General features: G+C 38.3%; 1 protein-coding gene across 1 annotated transcript in view; it reads right to left on the minus strand.

Moving 5' to 3' along the window:
* The window catches only part of LOC111909485 (probable L-ascorbate peroxidase 4, peroxisomal), a 41,200-nt gene that overhangs the window by 5,332 nt on the left and 22,982 nt on the right, over positions 1 to 12,886 (minus strand). The window lies entirely within an intron of this gene.

Consider the following 12,886-nt stretch of genomic DNA (forward strand, 5'->3'; position numbering starts at 1 on the left):
TGGTTGGAAATGATGTGAGACTCGCGAATCTCATGTTCAACTTGAGTCGAGCATCATGCAATTTGTTCATGGTTGATTCACCATTTGTTCTATAATCCACGACATCATTGTCATAGAAATAAAATGAGCACAATATGAGATTAACATGCCATTAATTGTCAATGAATCTCAAAGATCTAGGAGGTTCATGGTGATTGAAACTTGCAAAGACTATTATCTACCTAAATAAGTTTGTGGTGTGTTTAAGACATCCCTTTACACCTCATAGAACCAAATATGGACCCTAGCCTCATTAAATAATTTGGGTAGTTATTCATTAGGATAAATAAAATAAACTTGAACAAAAATAATATTGAGTGATGTCTAGAATTTCATCCACTAAAATCTATTGCTATACACCAATAAAAGAATAAGCTGATAAGATGATCAGTCTTGTTTAAATTTGTAGTTTGGTAATTGTTCTCATTAATGAAAAGAAAGATCATTCCTTTGATAAATTCTCTTCTTGATGTTTCTCTAATCACTTGATAGGTTCATTTTATTTACTTCTTTTTATAGTTTGTTTTAACATATTTCATGTTGATTTTAGTTAATCAACATGCATATTTTCCTTTTCCTTATTTTTTATATCTATTTCGGAAACTTTATGGTCTTTGATTTAATTTTAGATTTATTGTAGGCTATGCGGAATAGAGCAAAAAGTGGGGAGGGGGGGATTCGGAAAAAAATGGAGCACGAGAAAATGATCGACACTTTTCAAGCCTATCAATGGGAGTTGGATTAAAGATTATGTCATTGAAGATTATTTTAATGATTATATGGTAGAAAGTTGAACTTGATGGATTAGAGGTTGAAGATTCATGGACTATATGTTTGCACATTCAGGATTAATTAACAATGGAAGAGAATGGAAGATTGAAAAACTAGGGCAAAAGTCAAGTGTAAAATCCCAATTGATGAAAAAACCTAAAAACCACATGGAGGAAAGTCACACGGCCCGCGTGGAATTTACTCTTGGATGTGTTCGGCCCACGTGACTTGTTAGGGGGTTGTTTAGTTTATCCTTTTGCTGCTATTTGTGGATGGTTGGTGGCTATCTTTTCCCAGATCAAAAATCAACATCAAAGAAAGCTAAGTTTATCTCATTTTTATCTCATTCAAGACAAGAAGAAAGCTAGAAGTTGGATATTTTTATCTCATTTCTCATAGATTATGTTGGGTATTTCTCAACTGTTTTACTTTTCCCTAATCTTAACCACGTTAGGCTAAGTTTATCTTTGGTCGACTTGGATGTAGTTTCTTGAATACTTCATTATTTTGAATAATGTCATGAACTTGGGTTTGAAGGTCTATGAAGATATTTTCTAGAAAAACTCCTTTCATATTTATATATTATTATTCATGAGCTTTGATGTATAAATATTAATCTTGTTGGTTAAATTTCTTGATTAAGTAATGGATCTTGAAATTAACAATCAAAAATTAGTTTGAATGTTTATTTTCATTTCATTTAGACTAAGAACATATTTTCTCCTATATGGTAATGGAAACATTTTGATTACCTTTTGGATTTGATAACTCTTAAAACATAATGCTAATTGTTTTTCACAAATTACATGCTTCATTAATTATGAAAATGTGTTATGAGCTTCTCTAGCCTCTTTAATATTAAGAAGAGTTTAGGTAATTTATGCATATAAGTTACTATAGTCAAATTAGATTTCAGATACAAGTATTGAAGCTTTAGATTCTAATTCTTCAAGTGATGAAGTTCCAAACTTCCAATGTCAACCATTTCCTCTGTATTGATTTCATTTGTGCTAGTTAAATATAGACCTATAACAAAAACTAAAATCCCTATTTTTTACTTTTATTTTCATTTTACAAGTATTTTTACAAAGAGATTTTTCTTGAGTTAAAAATTGAATCAATTCTCATGGATTTGATCCCTTTACCATTATACACTATTTTAGTGTGCAATATTTCGGTATTTATTTGTTGGTTTCAACAACAAACAAATTTTAGCATCGTTGTTAGGGATTGGTTTATATATAACTAGTTTCTTTCTCTATGCTCAAATCTCATCGTATAAGTACTCTAGTTTACGATCCTGAAAGTGAGAAAGAAGTAATGCATTTGGCAAAAGAAAGCAAGCTAGAATTTTATCAAGCTTCAAATACTAACATTTCTCCAGAAGTTGAAACCGCTTCTTCCAGTGACATTGAAACCAAAGTGGAATCTGAATTAAGTCCCGATCCTTGCTAAGAAATTCCCAAATCACCACCCACATACCCAATTCCAAACAATCCATATATACCACACATACAACCCAATCTAACCATCATAGATGTAATGGGGGACGGAGTTCCCAAAAGAACCTTGAGGCAAATGACGGAAACTGATGTCACAAAAACTCCAATTGGCATCAATTATCTTGTTTTGGAAAGAGGCTCAAAATTAAAGTCAAGCTTAGTTAATTATCTTCCCACTTTTCATGGATCGGAGAATAAAGACCCTCACAAGCATTTGAATATGTTCCACATCATTTGCACTTGCATGAAGCCACGAGGGTCAACTGATGACCAAATCAAGCTAAGGGCATTATGATTTTTATCAGCTGATAGAGCAAAATATTGGTTATTTTATCTTTCATTGGGGCCGATAAATTCTTGGACCAACATGGCGAGAGCTTTGTTTGACAAGTTCAACCATGCTTCTGGACTCTCAAGTCTTAGAATAAGATTTGTGGAATCCTCCAAGGTTAAAAGGAGACATTTCATTATTATTGGGAGAGATTCAATAGTTTGTGTTTGAGTTTCCCATAACATCAAATACCCAAGAAACTCATTTTCTAACACTTTTATGAGGGCTTGTTACCAATGAAAAGAAAACTTGTAGACACTTCAAGTGGTGGAGGTGTCCTCAGCAAATCTCCTCAGTAAACAGGATAACTCTGTAACACCACAGCCGCAAATTGCTAACACTTTGGTCCACAATAAGATATGAACAGAGACGCACATCCCAAATTCAATGACGTGGTTATATTAAACATAGAGTCAAGAAGATGTTGTATATGTGAAACACATGTGAAATCCCACGGTATATGTGTACATTTTAGATTCGTTGCTCAAAAGTTAGCCATGGGAGGAATTCCACAAATGATGGCTTCTAGTATATGTGCAACAATGGGCATACCACATATATGTGTCCCATTCTTCAAGAAGATATGGAAGGCCTAAATGCCATGAGACAACTTTTAAATTTCCACAACAAGCTATCTAGTTATTAAAATGCATAAAAATCAAGTTGGAAGCCCAATCCTAACATGAACTAGAACCTAAGATCTTTACCTAAAATTGCCTTGATGAGACCTTCCTACCTACCAAAACAATCCTATCACCAACATCCACAACACCAATCCCAATAACAATCCAAGCCACACCATCAACCACACCCTTAACAACATTACCAACAACCTCATCAATTTCAATCATGTGGCTCTGGAATATCTTTAGAAGACATTGTTAAGTCTCTTGCCACTAGCACCCAATGATTCCAAAAAAGAAAAGGACTAGTATTTCCAACCTTGAAACACAAGTGTGAGATATAATTACATCATTAAGCAAGTTGGAATCCTATGGAAAAATACCTTCTCAAACCGAAAAGAATCCAAATGTCAATGTGGGGACCATGAGAAGCGGAAAAGAAACCGAAAAAGCAGATCAAAGAAGAAGTCAAGAGAGGATGAGGAAGAAATTGAGGTCATTCCAATCGAAAATCCAATTATTAAGAGTGATGTGAAAACCGATGCTCTAAAGATCCCTAGCCTACATACTAGCAATTAAGGAGCAAATCCTTAGGCTATAAGGCATGTTAAGTATCAGACAATTCTAACTAGCAACTCCTGAAAAGATCCCTAGCCTACATACTAGCAAGCATTTTTACCATCTCATATATCAACAGACATAACAAATATGAATATTTTGGGAATCACTTTCCTTTCAGAGTTCTAGCTGACTGTACGCATCATATATTTTTTTTAAAGTTCTTTTTCTTAAAAAGATTTGTTAAGATATTCAAATCCTCAGTTTGAGTCTGGAATCACATGAATGTTCTTCCAATTCTCTCAAACCAGGGCTCTGATACCAACTTGTTATGTCCCGATTTTCAACACAAAATTTATCATTTTTAAAATATATATAAAACACAAATCCAAAAGCCCATCTTTATTAAAAGATCATTGTCATACATTTATTAAATATAAAAGAGAGATTTAGTGGAAGTCTAAAAACATTATTAATTTCTTCGATGCAAGTATAGTCACGCTGGAGCCTTTTGATGATCAGAAGATCAACCTGGAAAATAGTTATTCAACAACTGTAAGTCGAGGCTTAGTGAGTTTCCCAAGATACCATATATCACAATACATATACATGCATACAAACAATGGCGCACGGCCTTTCGCCGATCCACCAATAATATGTGTATCTAGATTTACGGCCTACTTGCCATTTCGTCGTCAACACACGGGTCTATAGGCTCCCGACCTATCGTCGTTCCGCCGTCAACCCCTAACTTAACTGTAATAACTTAAATATAATAACATTTAAACACATACAAATTATACTTTCAGCACTATTCTACTAGCTTAAGTACAGTAACAATAAGCACATAGAGATTATACTTTCGGCTCTACCCAATAACTCATGTATAATAACATAAAGCACATAAAGACTATCTTTTTACTCTACTAGCTCTCTATCCTAACATACATGAATATATATATATATATATATATATATATATATATATATATATATATATATATGTAATACATAGTATAGTGAGATAACTCACCTGAACACTCTTGAAACCGCCAAGTATGTGATTTTGCAGACAATTTGACCAACACGTATCAATCTCTTGTGAAATTACGTTTTATTGAAAACTTCCTATATTTCCCTCTTACTAATATGTAGAAAGATATCACAATTTGGTTCTTCATAAGAGCTTTATATATACTACATCAAAATTTATGATGACGTAGAAAAATCGTACAAACAATTAAATGGTGCTCTTCACCTATTGACACGTTTATGCCACTTATCCTTAAATTAAACTATCCACATAGGATTTAATATGGTGACCAGTGTTGTAAAACTCGCCGAGTTTGCCAAGTACTCATCCGAGTACTCGCTACTTGGCCCCTTGCCGAGGCGAGTTACAAAATCCGAGTACTCCCCGATCGGCCCCTTGTTGAAGTGAACACCGTTGTAAAACTCGGCCAACTCGATGATTAATATGTATAGTATACTTGATGATTTATTATTTAACACACACATATGTAATTATTACTACATATATATCTTAAATTTTCAATAATTATTCACGAAGTGGGACCATTGTGTGTTTTTTTAGTTTTTGTGTATTTACATGTATCTAATTTTGTTATATATTTCATTCAACTTATGGTTTTAACTTATGATTTTGACATATATAATTTCCCTAAAAATATTTCTATATGAATTACCGAATCCGAGTACTCCCCGAGTACTCCCGACTACTCGGTAGTCGGCCGAGTAGGTATCGAGTAGCGAGTCTACAACCATGATAGTGACTACTGTTTGATTGTTCCTTAACATGCAATCCACTTTATCTTATCCAATTTACATGTATACGTGTGTACTCTATATATATCTATATACAAATATGCATATTTCTTATTTCTTAAAAACCTTCATAAATTATATTTAATATAATCTATATATAACCGTGTATATATCTACATATATGGATATATGTTTAATTAAAGTAACATAACCCTTTTAAACCAATAAGCCATACACATGTTTTTATTTTTATTTATTTATATCTTCTTATATATATAATTGTAGTTTAAATATATTTGTTATATATATAAGTCAAACAAATAAATTCTCGACTAACTCAAATAAACGTTTATAATATATAAACTTTAAGTCATTTTTTTACAAATATTTAGTCAAAATAATAGAAACTCTAATTTATGAATTATATATCAATAAATTTCGAATTGGCTAAATATATAAAAATAATATATTATCATTATCGAATATTACTCTATGGCCTATTTAAATTCAATAATTGATAACTAATTCGATATATGTATATTTGCGTATAATTTATAAAACTTTGTCCAATCAAGTTATATATCCACAACACGATTATATATTTTATTGATATATACATATATCTTAGATTAAATGTATGATCACTTATAATTATATTTCTCAATCTGTCAATATGATATAAATTGTAAGCTATGAAATATATGTTAATAAATTTCGAATTAATATAATATTGGAGTATGAAATATAACTCGATATATAATGGATAATAATAGATAACTAACGTCGTAAAATAAACGTAGTCAATTATTATTGAAAATACGGGTGTTGCACATCATCACAAGTTAGGTATCACCTGATGAGAATCGTGCTGATCCATTCACAAAACCACTATCATGAGAGAAACACAATGGTTATGCTAGGACTATTGGCATGAAACTAGAGAGTGATTTGACGTAGTAGTTTAGCTGGTAGTTTGAATCATTATGAAACATTTATAGTATATATTATGTAAGTTTTTGATGTTTTATTTTGACGTTTCTTAATAAAGAGTTTTAATTTACTATCAAAGTATTGTCAATTCAAAATATCGTGTTTCACTTTTGTATGTTTTGAACCAACTTCCAGAATATTTAATTATGTTAAAAACTCCACAATCGGTCACATTGTTAGGAGTGAATGTTGGAATTAAAGATTTCCATGAACATTGGTTGATTGAGCAAAGTTTCTTTTGGGCATAGCAATAGAAATTTGTAACAACCCGAAGTTGATCATCGCCGAAAACCCGTTCTACCCGTATAACTCGTCGGAAATCGAAATGTCCCGTTATCGTTTTTGGGCTTAGTTAACTAAAAATTATATAATTATTTTCATTCAATGAGGGTCCAAATCATCTAGGAACTCATGAATTTAGCCCAAAACATTTATTTCTTAAGTTTTAGAAATATCCTCGTCGGGTGACGAAAACTCAATCGGGTGCGACCCAAAGCATCGTTTAAGGCCGGTATCGGGTAGAATTCCACCGTGTCCAAGTTTTAGGGACTATATAAACATGTTTTAACACTCATTTGAAGCTTTTTCCTTCTCTCTCTACTCTCTCTCTAACCTCTCTCCTAAATCCAAAGATTAAGTGTCCAAAACTCAATTTTAAGGCCTCAAATCCTTAAGGTACCTTCCTAGCCTTAATCTATAGCATGTTTAGCTTCCAAATTAGACACTTAATCAAGAAATTGGACAAAGTATGTGAGTTTACGGCCCAGGAGGCAGCCTAGGCCGTAAACACCATTTTGAAGGGTTTTTAGCCCTTAAACTCCTTCCTAGACTTGTTTGGACTTTAGATATGGCTAAGGGACTTCAAGATATGGACTTAGAACATTTAAAACTTTAATTTTGAGTCATTTGAAGGAGTTTACGGCCAAGGCATAAGCTTAGGCCGTAAACTCAAGTTAATGGGGTTTTTCATGCCCTTAAACCCTTCCAAATCACCCCTACAGCTTAAATATGAATTATAGAACCTTGGTATTAGCATTTGGACACTTGAAACATGAATTTTGGGGGATATAGATGAGTTTACGGCCAAGGATAGTTCTTGGGCCGTAAACTCCCCAAAACTTAGCATAAAATCAATTCTAAGGTGTTAGAAAGCCATCCAACACCACCAAAAGCCTTGGAATAAATCAAGGGACCAACCAAAAATACTTTGAAGGCCTTAAACACATATTTTATGGGGTTTATAAGAGTTTACGGCCAAGACATGTTCTTGGGCCGTAAACTCCAAAAATTTTAGTGTTAGAATGCAATCTACACACCCCTAAGGCCCTTAGATGAATTTTAGAAGTCCATTCATGCAAGTTTTATGCCTTGAAGCACCTTGTAGCACCATATAATAGAGTTTACGGCCAAGAGGGGGTTCTCATAGGCCGTAAACTCCATAAATCCCTCATATGTCCCATACAAATTCATGTTAGACCTTGGAATAATTCTATTAATCACATGTGATTTGATCTAGCAACATTTGACACCATTTTCTTGGAAAAATAGGAGTTTACGGCCAAGGAGCCATGCTAGGCCGTAAACTCCCATATAAAGGGTCTATTTTATGTTTTAAAACTATTCCAAGTCCCTAAACCAAGTCTAGAAATTATTCCCTAAGTGTATGAAGTCATTTAGCACCTTAAACCACACCCACCATGAGTTTACGGCCGTAAACTCATGGGGATTGGGTGTTTTGGACCAAAAACTCTTGTATAAGTTTACTCATGGGGAGTAAAATCAAGTCCCAAGTCCCTAGTGTCATTTCCCATCCTTAAACGCCACCCGGGTCCCTCCAAACACTCGTATCGGAGTGTTTTCGCGACTAGAAGCAATTGTCCCTATCCAACAATTAATCTAAGTCCTAATTAGATACGAATGTGTATCTTTACATTATAATTAGGAATCTCGTGTATTTGCAAGCCCCGGATCAACTCTTAGCATCCAAATCGTCATACTTCTCGTCTGGTGAGTTCATACCCCTACGCCTTTTTCACTGTTTTTAACTGTTTTCAGGGGGGGAATACAAGCAAACCAAAACTGCTTTCAAATCATAACTTTTATGTATTACAAATAATATCTGTCAACCTTACAAACTGTAACAGCCCAAAATCTCAAGTATTGTTAAATTGCATTTTGGGGTGTTTTAAAGGGGAGACTCGGCGAGTTGGAGCCAGACTCGCCGAGTAGGGTCGCAGATTTGGTCGCGGGTTCGCGACTGGACTCGACGAGTCCAGGTATGGACTCGGCGAGTCGACGCTGTTCAGCAGAAACCCTAGCCGTTTCGTATTGGGTCGTATATAAGGGTTGTTATGTCGTCATTTCACGTCTTTTGGCCGATTGTGGAGAACCCTAAACGACTATGGCATCTGGAGCAAAGTCTTAGGGCCATTGTTGATCTTGGAAGAATTGTTGTGCAAGGAAGGGAAGGGATTGGCTAAAGGAGCAGCAAGGGAGTCACATTCCGAGGATTGGGGGCAAAGAGGATACATTATTCAGGTAAGAACTCGAATTATCCTCTGCTATGTTGATGTGTTATGGGATTAGGGTTTGTGAAACCCATTTGGTGATTTGATGGATTATTATGTTGTTATACAAAAGTTTATACCCCAGTAATAGGATGATTAGAGGTCCAGAAGGCCCCATGATTGTGTACTTCGGGACCATACGTATTTCAGGAAGCAGTTACTCGTCTGCATGGCATGGACTCGCCGAGTTGTTCTTCAGACTCGGCGAGTAGCTTGAAGATTTACTGGGACTCGCCGAGTTGTTCTTCAGACTCGGCGAGTAGAGTCGGGGTGGCCCCGCGATTCTTCCACGAGGACCTCGTCGAGTCAAGAGGGATACTCGACGAGTAGAAAGGGATTCCGCAGGAATTGATGAGAACGACCAGACTCGCCGAGTCGCCAGGGAACTCGCCGAGTCCAGTCGAACTGACAATGGACTGTTGACCAGAGTTGACTGGTGTGATTTCTCAGGGTCAGTTAGCGTGGAAGATAGAAGTGCTAAAAAGGGTTATATGATGAGACAGGGAGCTTGGAGCTCGGAGGATCAAGTGCAAGGGATTTCGGGAGTTGCTATCCCCCAGTGACCGTGAGGTGAGTCTTCTCACTATACCTCACCCGGAAGGGTTTGATTGTGTGACCGAAGGGTCAAGTATGCTACGTGTTATGTTTATATGCTATAACTGGAAAGTTAGTTGCTACGCGTGATATGTATGCTTATATATGGGCCGGAAGGCAAGGTATTATGTGACAAAAAGGTCAGGTATGATATATGATATATGTGCTTAATGTGTTAGAGTATTGTATTATGTGTTATATATGTGTATGGGCCGGAAGGCAATTATCTTATGGGCCGGAAGGCGATATAGATATTATGGACCGAAGGGTCGGGCCGGAAGGCAATGTTATGTGGACCGAAAGGTCCGGGCCGGAGGGCGTATGTGCGCAAGGTATATTGGGGAACTCACTAAGCTTCGTGCTTACGTTGTTTATGTTATGTTGTTTCAGGTTCTTACAATAACGCGGGATGGCAACGGTTCGATTGTACACACCGAAGAAAGAGTTGTGTTTTGGAGGATCCTGGTCTTCTATTATAACGAAAATGAACTATGTTTTGTAATTAAAATGCGAATAAGATTTTAGACAAGTGTTTTAATATTAAATTGCTTATTTAAATGAAAATTTTTGTTTTTGGAAATATTGGCGTTACAAATTGGTATCAGAGCCTTGGTTTGAGGGATTCGGACGCGCCTACGGGTAAATCTGGACTCAAACTGAGGAAGTAAGAAAAAGTTTTCCAAATAAATGGTTTTCTAAAAGTGAATAAGAGTTCAAAGGGAAAGCAAGAAAGAGCAGTGTGTACAATCAGCCAGAGCCAAACGGTGATTTCCCAAAATACCCTTACTTTTGTATTGTGAAATATCTATTATGCACTTTATGAGACATTATTGCATGCTAGAGGCAGGCTAGGTACTTCACATCTTAGGACTAGAGTGGCCTGATTTGTGATGCCTTAGTCTAGGGTTTGCTGTTATATGTGCGTTATGCTTTTGTGTGTATGTGATGAGTGAGAGTATCTAGTTAGAACGTACAAGGGGTAAAGCTACGGGATACGGAGGTACTTCCGGGGATGAGCCGAGAAGGTGGAGCTACCACAGATGGGGAGTCCTATGTATGCTTCAATGCTCGAATGCTGCTTGCTTTGTGCTTTGTGGAGTTGTCGATGATGGGAGTCAGCTACCAAGGGAGTATGACGATACTCAGGAGGTAGAGGGCTGGCATCATTAGGAACTCTTCAGCAGCTGATAGCAAAGAAGTGGGAGGACAACGGAAGGAACTAGAGAGTAAACCTAGCCAAATGAGTGCGCTGGTAGGGTAGAGAATTTCGCTGGAAAGCGAGCACACGCGATGAGATGGGTGAAAGATGCAGGTTTATCAGCTACTTAGGAACTCTGGGATGGTCCGTGTGGAAAGTATGGGTAGATGTGGCAGGTAGTATGGGCCCGTACTACTAAAAGCAGAGGACCCATACTTGATACAGGGGGCATTCTGAAGGTCCTAAGGAAGAGATTGAGGAGTGATGTTATGGTTCGAATACCATACATCGGAGCGGATACAGAGTGATGTTATGGTCAGGGCACCATACATCGGAACAGTTTGAGATAGATGAGTACCATGGTTCGTAGCGGATGATGCTCGTGGCTGTCTTGTTATCCGGTTATCGATCGGACGAGCACGAGTGAGCGGGATGCGAGGATCCGCGAGATCCGGCGTGTTGAGGTTGCTGCATTGTTGCGGGCTGAGTCGCCAGAATTGGTTGGGTCGATCAGGACCACTATGATTGAAGTAGTTTGATGAGCGATATGCGGCTTTCGCAGAGACGGCTGCCGCGGCGGTTACAGCGGCTGTAGCAACGGCAAAGAAAGGGACTAGTCGGGGTTTTCAGTATCGGGACTTCTATTATGCGAAGCCCCCCACATTCGATGGAGTTCAGGACTCGATTGTTGCTATGAGATGGTTATCAGACATGGAGAGGTGTTTCACCACGAGTTTATGCCCTGCTGATCAGAGGGTGGGGTGTGCTCTGAACCTGTTGAGGCTCGGGGCGAAGGATTGGTGGAGATTGACCACGAGGTCATTTTCCGATGCGCAGGGGGCTGCGGTTTTATGGGATCAATTCATAAAGATGTTCAGTACTCGCTGTGTTCTGCGAGATGAGAAGGAGAGATTGGCTCGGGAATTCCTTGAGCTGAAGCAGGATTTGGAGTCGGTGACTGAGATCACCAGGATGTTTATTGGGAGGGCGATGTTTCGCCCTGAGTTCGCTTCGGAGCAGGCTCAAATGCCCCGATATCCGAGTATGCCCAAGGGGGGTATCAGACAGTTCGTGTCCGCGCGGAGGTGCGAGACCCTGTTGGAATTGCAGAAGGCCGCCCTGTGGCGTGATTTAGAGGTTGAGTTGCAGTCGCGTGAGCTGAGGCAGGCCCCGATGCAGTCGCAGTCGGCGCCGAAACGGTTCAGGACCGTAGACGTTGGAATGGGGGAATCGGAGCGGCCACACTTGTGGAAAGTGTGGGAGGGGTCACACCGGAATTGCTGGTCCGGTGGTGCATGCTGCAAGTGCGGGAAAGAGGGGCACTATGCGCGGGATTGTCGGCAGTCAGTGCCGATTCGGGATTTGAGGATTTGTCGCCATTGTCGGCAGGTTGGACATTTGAGGGTCAACTGTCCACAGCTTTTTGCAGGATCGGTGTAGGCTCTAGCACCGGCCACCTTGAGGAGTTCAGGAGGAGGACAGGATGGAGTAGAGTCCAAGGGCTCAGGGTTGTGCTTATCGGATTGCGGCAGAGGGAGACAGAGCAGTGTCGGAGGCAACTGCGGGTATGATGCTCTCTTGATGTCTTGAGTAGGTTGCGTTGATTGTGGCGTATTGTTTGTGCTGGTAGTGTGGATTTCGATGCGGTATTCGTTGTTTTGCGGGTTTGGCATGGTTATGGATTGGTGCTTCAGGTTTCGTTTTGGCATTCGTTGTTCCCTGATGGTTTGGTATGGTTATAGTCTGGTGTTTTAGTGTCGGTAACTTTGTGCGGTTTTCGATGCGATATTCAACCTTTGGCAGGTTGTGGGTTTGGTTATGGGTTATTGCTTGGGAATTCCGTTGGTCATCGTTCGTGAGGGTTGATATTGGAGGTGCGGCATTGGGTTGAATGACGGGTAGCATCTGCAGTCGTGGAATGGATGATT

Source organism: Lactuca sativa, chromosome 8 (assembly GCF_002870075.4).
Source record: "Lactuca sativa cultivar Salinas chromosome 8, Lsat_Salinas_v11, whole genome shotgun sequence".
Taxonomy (NCBI): Eukaryota; Viridiplantae; Streptophyta; class Magnoliopsida; order Asterales; family Asteraceae; genus Lactuca; species Lactuca sativa.